The sequence below is a fragment of the Oncorhynchus keta genome, chromosome 28 (assembly GCF_023373465.1).
Source record: "Oncorhynchus keta strain PuntledgeMale-10-30-2019 chromosome 28, Oket_V2, whole genome shotgun sequence".
NCBI lineage: Eukaryota > Metazoa > Chordata > Actinopteri > Salmoniformes > Salmonidae > Oncorhynchus > Oncorhynchus keta.
Window position 1 is genome coordinate 25,493,285 of NC_068448.1, and position 15,648 is coordinate 25,508,932.

The 15,648-nt window shown below is 41.9% G+C and overlaps 1 pseudogene; it reads left to right on the forward strand.

The window, feature by feature from the left end:
• The first annotated feature begins 354 nt into the window (after positions 1–354).
• LOC127913022 (piggyBac transposable element-derived protein 4-like) lies at positions 355–14,589 on the forward strand (annotated as a pseudogene).
• Positions 14,590–15,648: the final 1,059 nt, after the last annotated feature.

Genomic DNA, 15,648 nt, shown 5'->3' on the forward strand with positions numbered 1-15,648 from the left:
TGATGTCTGGTGAGTATGCAGGCCATGGATGAACTGGGACATGTTCAGCTTCCAGGAATTGTGTACAGATCCTTGTGACATGGGGCCGTACACTATCATGCTGAAACATGAGGTGATGGCGGTGGATGAACGGCATGACACTGGGCCGCAGGATCTCGTCACGGTATCTTTGTGCATTCAAATTGCCATGCAATTTGTGTTCGTTGTCCGTAGCTTATGCCTGCCCATACCACAACCCCACTGCCACCATGGGGCACTCAGTTCACATCGTTGACATCAGCAAACCCGCTCGCCCTCACGACACATTACACACTGTCTGCCATATGCCAGTACAGTTGAAACCGGAATTAATCCATGAAGATCACACTTCTCCAGCGTGCCAGTGGCCATAGAAGGTGAGTATATGCCCACTGAAGTTGGTTACGATACAGAACTGCAGTCAGGTCAAGACCCTGGTGAGGACGATGTGCACGCAGATGAACATCCCTGAGGCTGTTTCTGACAGTTTGTGCAGAAATTCTTCGGTTGTGCAAACCCACAGTTTCATCAGCTGTCCGGGTGGCTGGTCTCAGATGATCCCGCAGGTGAAGAAGCTGGATGTGGAGGTCCTAGAGTGGCGTGGTTACACATGGTCTACGGTTGTGATGATGTTGGAGGTGGCTTATGGTAGAGAAATGAACATTCAATTCTCTGGCAACAGCTCTGGTGGACATTCATGCAGTCGGCATGCCAATTGCACACTCCCTCAACTTGAGACATCTGTGGCATTGTGTTGTGTGACAAAACTGCATATTTTAGAGTGGCCTTTTATTGTCCCCAGCACGAGGTGCACCTGTATAATGATCATGCTTTTTTAAATCAACTTCTTGATCTGCCACACCTGTCCGTTGGATGGATTGTGCACAACATTTGAGAGAAATAAGCTTTTTTTGCATTTGGAACATTTCTGGGATCTTTTATTTCAGTTCATGAAACATGGGACCAACACATTATATATTGTTTATATTTTTGTTCAGTGTAGTTATCATCACCAAGAGTCCTGTTTGTGATTAGCGACTGTTAGCTAACGTTATCAACTCATCTAACTAACTAGCCAGCTTGCTAAACTACAATACATGACCAAAAGTATGTGGACATCTGCTTGTCAAACATCTCATTCCAAAATCATGGGCATTAACCCTTGTGTGGTGTTCGGGTCTGTGGGACCCATTTTCAATTTTTACTAAAATAAAAATTTGACAATTAATAATGTTTTCAAACTGAGACTCATTGGCCTTGCAAATGTTCTATGTAGAACATGTAAAATAACACATTTTCACTGAGTGCACACTGTGCATTCCCCTACACATTTATATTACAACTGTGGTGTTCAGGTCCACTGGACCCGAGGGTAATAAAAATGTGGAAAAGTGTCTGTAGGTGAAAACAGGTAAAAATTTGAAAAACAACTTTGCTGTGTGCCTTCACTCTGTCTTCCTCCTCCCTGGGCCTGCTGTTTTAACATAGCACCAATAACCTGTCTGCCTGTCTCCTGCTTTTCTCACACTCTTTACCCTTTGTAGTGTGTGAAACTACACAATGTCTTGTGCAAACCTGCACAATGTTATTACAATACATTCTTTCAATACATTGTAAACATGTCAATATTTTCCCATACTCCAGCTAGGTGCAAATTGAGGGAGAGACAACAAATAAATAGCTTTGCATGTGTGGCTCCTTACCACAATCAATCAGTGTGGAAAAAATAATCTCTACTCAGAGGGCCTTAGAAATATTTTCTGCAGAGAGAGTAGCTGGTGTGGAAGGAGCGTCTTCCACTTTGGAAGATGAAGAATTTTCCAAATATGAGGATCATGTCTCTTTCAGTTCAGAGTTTGACAGTGAGATGGAAGAAGAGGATGAGATTGACCCTCAGCCTGCCCCAGTACCAGCTCGACAGTAACCAGCTCATCAGTAGCCTGCAGGAGGAGAAATATGTAAAAAATAATAATAATAAAAATATAAAAAAATGTGAATGGTCTTGCAGAGGAATGAGCTACCAGGCATGGCTGCCAATGTGATAAGGATGCAACCAGGGTCAACGCGGATGGGGGTTACTCATGTGCAGAACATAATGTCTTCTTTTGAACTGTTCATCCCAGACACCATCCCAAAAATCATTCTGCACTGCACTAATTTGGTGGGAAGGTGTGTTTTTGGAGAACGATGGGCCAAACTCATTTACATGCATACTTTGGGGTTCTTGCCCTTGTGTTTTCAGATCCAATGGGGAATCTACAGAATCCCTGTGGGATGCAGAAGCTGGCAGAGAACTTTTCAGTGCAACAATGTCTCTGGAAAACCTCCACATTATTTCCAGGAATATCCTCTTCGATAACCGAGACACCAGACCAGCTCGGCGGCAGAGAGACCAGCTAGCTGCAATCAGGTCAGTGTGGGACAAGTGGTTAGACCGCCTTTCCCTTTTTTACAACCCTGGGCCCAATGTTACTGTTGAAGGAGCAGCTTATGCCATTTAGGGGGTGCTGCCTCTTCAGGCAGTACGTACTGTCTAAACCAGCAAAATATGGAATCAAGATCTGGGCTGCCTGTGATGCTGCTTCATCATATGCGTGGAACTTGCAATTGTATACGGGAAAGCCAGATGGAGGAGCACCTGAGAAGAACCAAAGGATGCAGGTTGTCCTGGATGTGACACAGGGACTCCGTGGCCACAACATCACATCCAATAACTTTTTTACTTTGCACAAGCTGGGACAGGAGCTCCTCCAGAGGAAGCTGATGATGGTAGGAAGAGTACGAAAAAACAAGCCAGAGCTCCCACCTCAGCTATTAAATACACGGAACAGGCTTATCAATTCCTCTAAGTTTGTGTTCACGGCCGACACGTCCCTAGTGTCCTACGTGCCAAAGAAAGGAAAAAATGTGGTACTCGTGAGTACACTGCATAGGGATGGGAGAATCTGTGGCCAGGAACATCAAAAACCAGAAATCATAATGGATTACAATGCCACAAAAGGAGCGGTGGACAATTTAGACAAGCTGGTGACTGGCTACCGCTGCAAAAGAAGGAAAACCCTGCACTGGCCACTTGTGATATTCTTCAACATCTTGGACATCTCACCGTACAACGCGTTTCTCATCTGGAAGGCGTTGAACCCAGTTAGGGAACACAGGTAAGCTCCAGAGGAGACGGCTCTTTCTCGAGGAGCTGGGCAAGGCATTGGTAAGACCTCAAATCCAGGGGAAGCAACATATCCCAAGGACACCAGCTTCTGCAGCCATCGTGAGGAGGATTCAGGAGGAGGATACTGGTGCCCCATCCACCCGACCCACAGAACCAACAACTCCAATACTAGAAGTAAGTGTGAGTGATGTTGTTGCATGTGTGTCAGACTCTCCTACCTTGGCCTGCTGTAACCATATATGTGAGAGAGATGTTAGTAAAATTCCTGAACTGTGTTTTAATCATTCTGGATTGCAGCCGGTAGCAACAAGAAGAAGCGCTGCGATGTGTGTGGGCCCAAGAAGGACAGGAAGACACAGTACACATTCATCAAGTGTACTCGGCTTGTATTTCACAGATGTCGGTGAGAGTTTGAACATCTAGCCCTTCTTTCTGCCTCACGTCATCTCGCCATCGGCCATCTTGCACCCTCTCTGGGTGATTGCGATGAACATGACTCTGTGTCCGTGTTCCCAGTTCTTCCATAGATTCTAATGGCCTTAGTTGTTGGTCTCCATAGATTCAGAGGCAACAAGTTTGCACAGATACCATAGAGTGACATTGACTTTAGATGTTATATGGTAATTATACAGGTGATCACTTTTACAGGACTTATTCAATTGATTTTCATTATATGTTTCCTGCCCGTATCTGCAATTTACAGCATTGTAATTACATAATCATAATACGGTTATTAATTATAAAATAATTACAGAGCAATTATGGCATGATGCGACACACACACAAATACACATACACGCATACACACACTGTGCAGCCTTGACAGTCCTCTATAGATGCTCCACCAGTGTCTGTTTACAACAAATTCTAAATAAAGATTCAGGGCCGCATGTGAGACAAGCAGAAAATCACCTTTTCAATCTGCGTCATTCAGGATTTATGAGTGTTGTCTGGCAGGGGCCTCCATCTTGTCGCCCTTCACTGTGACCAGCGATCTGTGACAGTAGTGCAGTAGCAACAACATCCAAACAGGAGGCCATTGTAAACCAGTCAAGCTTGAGATCCCATCAACTGCCAACCTGATCTCAGGGCAATTTATATTTCTTTGTAAGTAAATGTGTGACACTCCATTTAGTATATGTTAGATTATAAATGGAATAGCGGTCGTACAATATCATACGAATTAGAGGACGTATAGTATCATACCTCTTACCCGGTTGTACAATATCATACGAATTAGAGGACGTATAGTATCATACCTCTTACCCGGTTGTACAATAGCATACGAATTGGATAATGTAACTTATCATACGTCTTGGAGGATAGTATTGCACGTCTTTATCTGAGACACCAAATGATAATTAGAGGAGAATTTACCTTGGTTATGTGAATTTCTGTAGCAGGTTAGGTGAATTGGGTTAAGTTCAGAGTAAGGGTTACGGGAAGGGTTAACTACAATGCTACAGTTGTCCCCGACGCGACTCGAACATGCAACATTTGGATTGCTAGACTGTCACAGATTATGCCCACCCATCCTCCTCGACCAATCTCCCTACTTTCGTTTCTGTCTCATTTAAATAGACCATTAGTACTGTAGGTATCGTACGTCTTGGAGGTGCTCAGAAATATGTAAAGTGTATTTCTTATGGCTCTGAGGCCAGGCTGCAGCAACACAGGGAAAAAGAGAAGGAGACGGGGGTAGTAAAATCCTAATATACTGTACATTGAAAGCACAAGCAGTTTGGCAAAGCGAAATATGCACACTTCATGGTGCTGTAATTGATGAAAAATATGTTTGTTCTTACCAATCCAGTGAAGATAACCCTAATGTATAAAAGCAGGGTATTGATAAACATTTGTCGGAAAGGAGAAAAGTGTGAATGGCTCTTGTAACTGGTCAGCAATGTCTCCCTGCTATATATGTAATTAAAATCTGTCTTAACTCACACTCCACATGGAAAATATACCATAAGGTCTCTAAGAAACACTGCTGGAGGTGACATCTCTCATAACCATGGCAACTGTAAATGGTTGGCTACTGAGAATTACTCCTTTTTGCTGTAAGCAGTGTGTGTGGTAATTGTAAATTAAATGTAGCTATTTCTATTTCATGGAGTGCACAATTTGTTATTTTAACGTGCTTCGTGTCTATATTACTTTAGTCTGTCTGGATTCTTTGCTTGAGTGAAAGTTCCCTGCGAAGACATGAGAGATGAACTGTAGATCTACTGTGAAGGTTTGAAGTTATAGAACGAACCCAGTTGATGAATGGTACAGCATTACAAACCAGGCCCAAGACATATTTTGAATGAAACCATTGGGACATCTATTAAATATGTCAAATGAATCTTTGGCTGAAAATACATTATCCAGAGACCTAATTAGCAAAAACTGTTATGGTTCTCTGAAAAAAAAAACTGTTCTGCTTTTCTATTACCTCCCCCCTAAAGCAATAAAATAAGGCCTGATACAGTGCTATTATTTGCTCTCTTGCGACCTCCAGATGTATAACTTGATTAACTGCAGGTAAAACTTTGTTTAATCTTTAATACACAGATACAACATCAACTATTGTTTTAAAGAAGTTTACCTGGTCCTTAACTTAAAGATGGTCAAGGGAACCGTATAAGCCTACAACTGGTCCTTCTGGTCCTTCTGTAGCACAGTTGGTAGAGCATGGCGCTTGTAACGCCAGGGTAGTGGGTTCGATTCCCGGGACCACCCATACGTAGAATGTATGCACACATGACTGTAAGTCGCTTTGGATAAAAGCGTCTGCTAAATGGCATATATTATTATTATATTAACTGCACTCTATTATATTAATACACATGTGATGTGGTTACTGATTACCGTTTCCTCCATTTTGTCCTTATGGCATTCAAATCAACATGCAGGTGTAACGGCTTTCTTCCGTCGAAGGAGAGTCGGACCAAAATGCAGCGTGGTTAGTTCGATACATCTTTAATAAGGAAAAAACACGAACAAATACAAAAACAACAAACGAAACCTATACAGCCTATCTGGTGAAATAACTAACACAGAGACCGGAACAATCACCCACAAAACACACAGTGAAACCCAGGCTACCTAAATATGGTTCCCAATCAGAGACAACGAGAATCACCTGACTCTGATTGAGAACCGCCTCAGGCAGCCATAGCCTATGCTAGACACCCCTATTCAGCCACAATCCCAATGCCTACTAAAACCCCAATACGACAACACAATAAACCCATGTCACACCCTGGCCTGACCAAATAACTAAAGAAAACACAAAATACTAAGACCAAGGCGTGACAGCAGGAGCATATTCCGAAAAGTGGCTCGGCTCTGACAACAATGTTAATCAACAACCAACTGTAAAGGGGATCCCCTGACAGAAGGAAAGCGAGAACTGTATGTAGTTTGCTTCAAACTGAGTTTATATTCAGCTCCTTAGGTGCCCACACTAAATCGTCCTGCAGAAAGAGATGACACACATTGATCTCAAAACGTGAAAAACAAATAGACCTACTGTATGTAGGGATATTATACTAACGGTAGAACCTTGTCAGTGCCATTAGGCGTGCAGGCCTGAGGAGACAGAGTCCGTGAAAGTCAGGTACTGTAAAACATAAAACAGGAGGACAGGGTTTTTCCTGTATCTACAGCTGCAGTACGTACAGTCATCATGTGAGCAATGAATTTAAAGGACAATTTGGCAAAAAACGAATATAAAAGAAAACCTTGAAATCAATCTACTCTTGTTTCCTCCTGCTGAACCACAAAGCCACCATTAATATCCCCTGTTCAACAGAATGATTAACTTGTACCATGATCCCTGAAGATGTTGGGCCTTTTTATGCGGAGTCTTCTGGCTGTGTTAATAACATCTCTTCCCCCCAATGTATTTGGGCTGTGCCGCTGGATCATTTCCATAGAATAAGTTCCACTGAATGATCCATCCTTCCAAACGGAACAATATCATTTCACACAAGCTGTGAGATCTGATTAACCTAATCCGCAGAGGTCACCAGTGATTGCATCACAGCAGAGCAGCTACACTGAGTGCACCCGAATCCACACTGTGACTCCATTATTTAACATCAGGGTGATCTGGTGGCCTGAATTAGTCAACTACAAAGCATTGTTTGACTCCACAGTCAAATGGTGCAACCACAAATTGCACAATTCACCCTGAGATACATTGCATTCGGAAAGTATTCAGACCCCTTAACTTTTTCCACATTTTATTACGTTACAGCCTTATTCTAAAATGTCTTAAATGTAAATTTACACACAATACTCCATAATGACAAAGGAAAAAAACATTTTTAGTAATTTTTGCAAATTTATAAAAAATAAAAAACAGAAATACCTTATTTCAATAAGTATTCAGACCCTGTGCTACGAGACTCAAATTGAGCTCAGGTGCATCCCGTTTCCATTGATTATCCTTGTGATGTTTCTACAACTTGATTGGAGTTCATATGTGGTAAATTCAATTGATTGGACATTATTTGGAAATGCACACGCCTGTCTAAGGTCCCACAGTCGAAAGTGCATGTCAGAGCAAAAACCAAGCCATGAGGTTGAAGGAATTGTTCGTAGAGCTCCTAGACAGGATTGTGTTGAGGCACAGATCTTGGGAAGGGTACCAAAAAATGTCTGCAGCATTGAAGGTCCCCATTCTTAAATGGAAGAAGTTTGGAACCACCAAGAATCTTCCTAGAGCTGGCCACCTGGCCAAACTGAGCAATTGGGGGAGAAGGGCCTTGGTCAGGGAGGTGAACAAAAACCTGTTGGTCACTCTGACAGAGCTCCAGAGTTTCTCTGTGGATATGGGAGCACCTTCCAGAAGGACAACCATCTCTGCAGCACTCCACCAATCAGGCCTTTATGGTAGAGTGGCCAGACGGAAGCCACTCCTCAGTAAAAGGCACATCACAGCCCGCTGGGAGTTTGCCAAAAGGACCCTAAAGAACTCTCAGACCATGAGAAACAAGATTCTCTGGTCTAATGAAACCAAGATTGAACTATTTGGCCTGAATGCCAAGCGTCATGTCTGGAGGAAACCTGGCACCACCCCACATAGCCTGGTTCCTCTCTAGGTTTCTTCCTAGGTTTTGGCCTTTCTAGGGAGTTTTTCCTAGCCACCGTGCTTCTACACCTGCATTGCTTGCTGTTTGGGGTTTTAGGCTGGGTTTCTGTACAGCACTTTGAGATATCAGCTGATGTACGAAGGGCTATATAAATAAATTGGATTTGATTTGATTTGATCCCTACAGTGAAGCATGGTGGTGGCAGCATCATTCTATGGGAATGTTTATCAGAGGCAGGGACTGAGAGTCTTGCCAGGATCGAGGCAAAGATGAAAGGAGAGATTCTTGATGAAAACTTGTTCCAGAGCGCTCAGGACCTCCGACTGGGGCAAAGGTTCACCTTCCAACAGGACAACGACCCTAAACACACAGCCAAGACAACACAGGAGTGGCTTTGGGACAAGTCTCTGAATGTTCTTGAGTGGCCCAGCCAGAGCCCGGACTTGAACCCAATCGAACATATCTTGAGAGACTTGAAAATAACTTTGCAGCGATGCTCCCCATCCAACCTGACAGAGCTTGAGAGGATCTGCAGAGAAGAATGGGAGAAACTTCCCAAGTACAGGTGTGCCAAGCTTGTAGTGTCATACCCAAGAAGAGTCAAGGTTGTAATCGCTTCCAAAGGTGCTTCAACAAAGTACTGACTAAAGGGTCTAAATACAAAAAAATGCCATTATGGGGTATTATGTGTAGGTTGACGAGGGAAAAAAACGATTTAGTCAATTTTAGAATAACGCTGTAACGTAACAAAATGTGGAAAAAAGTCAAAGGGTCTGAATACCTTCCAAATACAATGTATGTCCACCTTCCTCTTGCATGCTATCCCCCCCCCCAAAAACAATTTACGTTCAATTGTTTCAGGCCTATACCTGTAAGTGTGTGACAGCTGTCAGGGTGTGTCAATTGAGGAGTCAAATGGTTCCCACTAGATAACACAACCACAAAGTCAAAATGGGTAATAATCGTTTAAAAAAAATATGGGGGGCAAAATGTGCTTTTTAATCCTGTAATTTAAGGATACGATTAGGCCTAAGGTTATCAGTATGTTTCAGGATAGGGTTAAGGTTAGGTTTAAAATCAGATTTTAGAACAAGACATTTTAGAAATAAGCAGGGTTTATGACTTTATGGCTGTGTTAACTACTGACAACCGATTCACATACACTATATATACAAAAGTAGGTGGAAACCCCTTTAAAAAAGTGGATTTGGCTATTTCAGCCACACCTGTCTTCGTATCACATCGAGCACACCGCCATGCAATCTCCATAGACAAACATTGGCAGTAGAATGGCCTTACTGAAGAGCTCAGTGACTTTCAACATGGCACCGTCATAGGGTGCCACCTTTCTAACAGGTCAGTTATTAAAGTTTCTGCCCTGCTAGGGCTGCCCCTTTCAACTGTAAGTGCTGTTATTGTAGAGTGGAAACGTCTTGGAGCAACAACGGCTCAGCCACGAAGTGGTAGGCCACACAAGCTCACATAACTGGACCGCTGAAGTGCGTAGTGTGTAACAAATCCCCTGTCCTCAGTTGCACCACTCACTACAGAGTTCCAAACTGTCTCTGCAAGCAATGTCAGCACAATAACTGTTCGTCGGGAGCTTCATGAAATGAATTTCCATGGCTGAGCAGTTGCACACAAGCTTAAGATCCACATGCGCAATGCCAAGCGTTGGCTGGAGTGGTGTAAAGATCTCTGCCATTGGAGTCTGGAGCAGTGGAAATGTGTTCTCTGTAGTGATGAATCACGCTTCACCATTTGGCAGTCCGAATCTAGGTTTGGCAGATGCCAGGAGGACGCTACCTGCCCCAATACAGTGTGAACTGTAAAGATTGGTGGAGGAGGAATAATGGTGTGGGGCTGTTTTTCATGGTTCAGGCTAGACCCCTTAGTTCCAGTGAAGGGAAATCTTAACGCTACAGCATACAATGACATTCTAGATGATTCTGTGTTTCTAACTTCGTGGCAACAGTTCGGGGAAGGCCCTTTCCTGTGTCAGCATGACAATGCCTCCTTGCACAAAGTGATATCCATACAGAAATGGTTTGTCGAGATCAGTATGGAAGAACTTGACTGGCCTGCACAGAGCCCTGACCTCAACCCCATCGAACACATTTGGGATGAATTGGAACGCCGACTGCGAGCCAGGCTTTATCGCCAAACATCAGTGGCCAACCTCACTCATGCTCTTGTGGCTGAATGGAAGAAAGTCCACGCAGAAATGTTCCAACATCTAGTGGAAAGCCTTTTCAGAATAGTGGAGGCTGTTATAGCAGCAAAGGGGGGACCAACTCCATATTAATGCCCATGATTTTGGAATGAGAAGTTCGATGATCAGGTGTCCACATACTTTTGGTCATGTAGTGTACTGTATATTACAGGGTATCACTGATACTTAATCACTCAATACAAAATATGATGACTAGAATTTGTGGGGAAATAGGTTTGCCAGTTATACTCAGTTGTGTAAAAAGCACTCAATTGTCATACTTGAGTAAAAGTAAAGATACCGTAATAGAAAATGACTCAAGTAAAAGTGAAAGTCACCCAGTAAAACACTACTTGAGTAAAAGTCCAAAAGTATTTGGTTTTAGAATATACTTAAGTATCAAAAGTAAGTGGAATTGCTCAAATGTATCAAAAGTATAAAGTATAAACCATTTAAAATTCCTTATATTAAGCAAACCAGATGACATCATAAAATATATATATATTGACGGATAGTCAGGGGCACACTCCAACACTAAGACATAATTTACCAACAAAGCATTTGTGTTTAGTGAGTCCGTCAGATCAGAGGCAGTAGGGATGACCAGGGATGTTCTCTTGATAAGTGCGTGAATTGGATCATTTTCCTGTCGAAATGTAATGAGTACTTTTTGGTGTCAGGGAAAATGTATGGAGTAAAGAGTACATTGCTTTCTTTAGGAATGTAGTGAAGTAAAAGTTGGCAAAAATATACATATTAAAGTAAAGTACAGATACCCCCCAAAAACTACTTAAATAGTACTTTTACTTTACTTTACTTACTTTTACTTAAGTAGTTTACACCACTGGTTATACTGTAAACAGTGGTGTAAAGTACTTAAGTAGTACTTTAAAGTATTTTTTACTTAAGTAGTTTTTTGGGGGTGTCTGTACTTTACTTTAATAGTTATATTTTTGCCAACTTTTACTTTTACTTCACTACATTCCTAAAGAAAAATCTGTACTTTTTACTCCATACATTTTCCCTGACACCCAAAAGTACTTGTTACAGTTTGACAGGAAAATGGTCCAATTCACGCACTTATCAAGTGAACATCCCTACTGCCTCTGATCTTGCAGACTCACTAAACACAAAAGGTTTGTTTTTAAATCATGTCTGAGTGTTGCTGTATGCTCCAAGCTATCCGTCAATAATAAAATAAGAAAATTGGGCTGTCTGGTTTTCTTAATATAAGGAATTTGAAATGATTTATACTTCTACTACTTTTGATACTGAAGTATATTTTAGCCATTCCATTTTTTTTTGTGTTCTTAAGTATATTTAAAACCAAATATTTTTAGACTTTTACTCAAGTAGTATTTTACTGGGTGACTTTCACTTGTACTTGAGTCTTTTTCTATTATGTATCTTTACTTTTATTCAAGTATGACAGCTGAGTGCTTTCCACCACTGACTGTAAACATACAGGAGGAGGAATGGTTGAGTGGGGTGTTTAGGGATAGAGGGTTTGTCTGAATATAAACAATTCTATTTTGGAGGCTATGAATGTAGCAATCACTTAACTCGATTGTTACAGAAAGGCTGAAATAAACCTACATTTTAAACCCATATACTGTACATCGTTGACAATTTTGAAAACAAATTAGCTCAGCTAATTTAAATAAGTTAAACTTTCCATACATACAGGCCATTTGTTTTTCAAGAACATGGATGAATAGGAACCCACTGGGTACAGGCATCAGTTAAATGTTTAGTTTTGATTTACATTTGGTTGAGTTGTCAACTAATGTGAAATCAACAAAACATTTCACCATGTCATTGGATTTAGGTTAAGAGAGAGAGAGACTGTGCTTTGGAGGATGGCTAGAGGACCAGGTGCTGTGCTTGGGGCAACAAATCTGCATACACACACACAAAGTCACAGACACAGAGACCTGCACAGACTTTTATTTGTTTTTATTTATCCTTTATTGAACTAGGCAAGTCAGTTAAGAACAAATTCTTATTTACAATGACAGCCTACCCCGGCCAAACCCTAACCCGGACGATGCTGGGCGAATTGTGCACCGCCCTATGGGACCCCCAATTACGGCCGGTTGTGAATCACAGCCTGGAATCGAACCAGGGTCTGTAGTGAAGCCAATAGCACTGAGATGCTTTTCCTACAGTTTAGAAAAACCAGAGGATAAAACGATCTCAGATCCTTTAGCACAGACACACACACACTTCAGTTTCTGGCAAATCCTTGCTGTGTCTATCACCTCCACTCTTGCTGTGGGGTAATTTCAGCCACAAGTGATGCTGATAAATCTAATTTCCATAAGCTTCTATATTTTCTATGAATAATTTACACTTGAAGAATCCAAACCAGTGCCAGACATGAGATGTGGCCAGACATGAGAGGTGGTCTCTGAATCCATTATTGCCCCTAAAAACAAGAACATGCATACCTCGCTATAGCATTTGATAGACAGATACAGTGGCAAGAAAAAGTATGTGAACCCTTTGGAATTACCTGGATTTCTGCATAAATTGGTCATAAAAGTGACAACAGCAGACAAACATAGTGTGCTTAAACTAATAACACACAAATTATTGTATTATTCTTATCTATATTTAATACATAATTTAAACATTCACAGTGTAGGTTGGAAAAAGTTAATTGGAGTCAGGAGTCAGTTAACCTGGAGTCCAATCAATGAGACCAGATTGAAGATGTTGGTTAGAGCTGCCTTGCCCTATAAAAAACACTCACAAAATTTGAGTTTGCCATTCACAAGAAGCATTGCCTGATGTGAACCACGCCTCGATCAAAAGAGATCTCAGAAGACCTAAGATTAAGAATTGTTGACTTGCATAAAGCTGGAAAGGGTTACAAAAGTATCTCCAAAAGCCTTTATGTTCATCGGTTCACGGTAAGAAAAATTGTCTATAAATGGTGAAAGTTCAGCACTGTTGCTACTCTCCCTAGGAATGTCCGTCCTGCGAAGATGACTTCAAGAGCACAGCGCAGAATGCTCAATGTGGTTAAGAAGAATCCTAGAGTGTCAGCTAAAGACTTACAGAAATCTCTGGAACATGAAATAAAGACATGCATAATGTTTTGTGTATTGTTCGTTTAAGCAGACTGTTGGTCTACTGTTGTGACTTAGATGAAGATCAGATCAAATTTTATGACCAATTTATGCATAAATCCAGGTAATTCCAAAGGGTTCACATACTTTTTCTTGCCACTGTACATATACGTACTGTAACATGCTGTTAAAAAGCTGAACCTTCACTTCTAATCAGGGGTTGGATCCGGTTCAGGGAATAAAACCGGAAAATAATAAACATTTTCAAGGAACAGAAACGGGACCGGTAATGAAAGTAATCCATATTCCATACAGAAAGTGATCCATATTCCATACAGAAAGTGATCCATATTCCATACAGAAAGTGATCCATATTCCATACAGAAAGTGATCCGTACAGAACCGTTATTTTAAAAGCATGGGAACCAGTTATTAATGTTATTTTACATTCCAGGCTATTTCTTTCTAGTCCAACAAAAAAACGCAACAAAGTGCCTATGCAAAGCTCTCTCTGTCACTCAGAAACTTGCCAGCATGTGTATTTGTTTAAGGTACCTGCCCCTCCCCCCTCCGAAGGATAAGCTACTGTACTGACGTTAGAAGCATGATTCAGAAGATTGGCTAGAGAAGAATGGATTCACTCTTTGAATGCTAATTAAGGATACTATAGACCTAGTTATCACATTTCACATGACCATTTCAAAAAATGACCTGCCCTTTTTCCCCCCAATTTCGATCTTGTCTCATTGCTGCAACTCCCCAACGGGCTCAGGAGAGGCAAAGGTGGAGTCATGCATCCTAAAAAACATGACCCGTCTAACCACGCTCCTTAACACCCACCAGCTTAACCCAGAAGCCAGCCGCACCAATTTGTCGGAGCAAACACTGTTCATCTGGCGACCGGGGTCACCCTGCAGGCACCTGGCCTGCCACAAGGAGTCGCTAGGGCACGAGGAGCCAAGTGAAGCCCCCTCGGTCAAACGCTCCCCTAACCCGGACAACGCTGGGCCAATTGTGTGCTGTCCTATGTGATTCCTGGCCACGGCCGGTTGTGGCACAGCTCGGGAATGAACCTGGGTCTGTAGTAACACCTCTCGTTTTTTAATGGCTTTTTAAGGCATTAGTGACATTTTATATTATTTTAAATTGGTCTCGGGTGAATATAAACACAGCTACAAAGAGTCACATCCTGTTCTCTCTCTGACAAAGTCAACATTATTCCTGCAAGGTGTCGTCTTTGTTGATGCGAGCCAAGGAAAGATCTCCCCTCCTCTGAGAGCACGATCCTGGCGGCATGAAATCAAATGTTGACAATTGTAGACCCTATCAGAATGCTGAGGAGGTAAGGACCATGGTAACCAGACCACTGTGGTTTGCTGCCTGCCGCCATGGGGCATTGAAGAGTGCATGGCCCGAATGCAAATGCGCCTGCATCTCATTAGCTCTCCACAGGCATATGGAGGGAGCGAGAGCATGTGTTCTTAGGACATACAATACATGATACAACAAACAAAACCTAGGTTTTGTCTTATCTAGCATGTATGTCCTTATATTTACACTGTACAGGTGAACATGCTCTGAACCCAGGAAGGGACTAAGGAGAGGGGCAAGGGCAGAAGGTGAGATGAGATCCTCATCTATGACTGCCTAAGCCATCTCAAACCGACAGGCAGGGAGGAGAGAAGGAGCCTAGATGTGATCTTAACTCAATATGCTGATGTCCTCTTCTTTTCCACAATATATCAAAAGCATGTATAAAATATGTTAATTATATTACATGGTTTGTTAACACGGTCAGCGTCTCTGACTGCATTCAGGTATGGTTATGTCCTATGTGGGTAGAGAATTTAAATATGAAATATTGTAAAACTGTTGACTGCATTTGGAAGCTTCTACATTTAAAAATGGCAGAGTTTGTTTATACCACCTGAAATGACTGAGTCATTGCTTTGCAATACTAATGAAGTGAGGATATTGGAAATTGGAAGGTTAATGAGATTTTCACTAAGTGTCCGTCTAGCGGTTTGAACCAAGATTAAATTGACACACTATGATTAAAATTAATTGACCTGTGAAAAGGCTGTGCCCCTG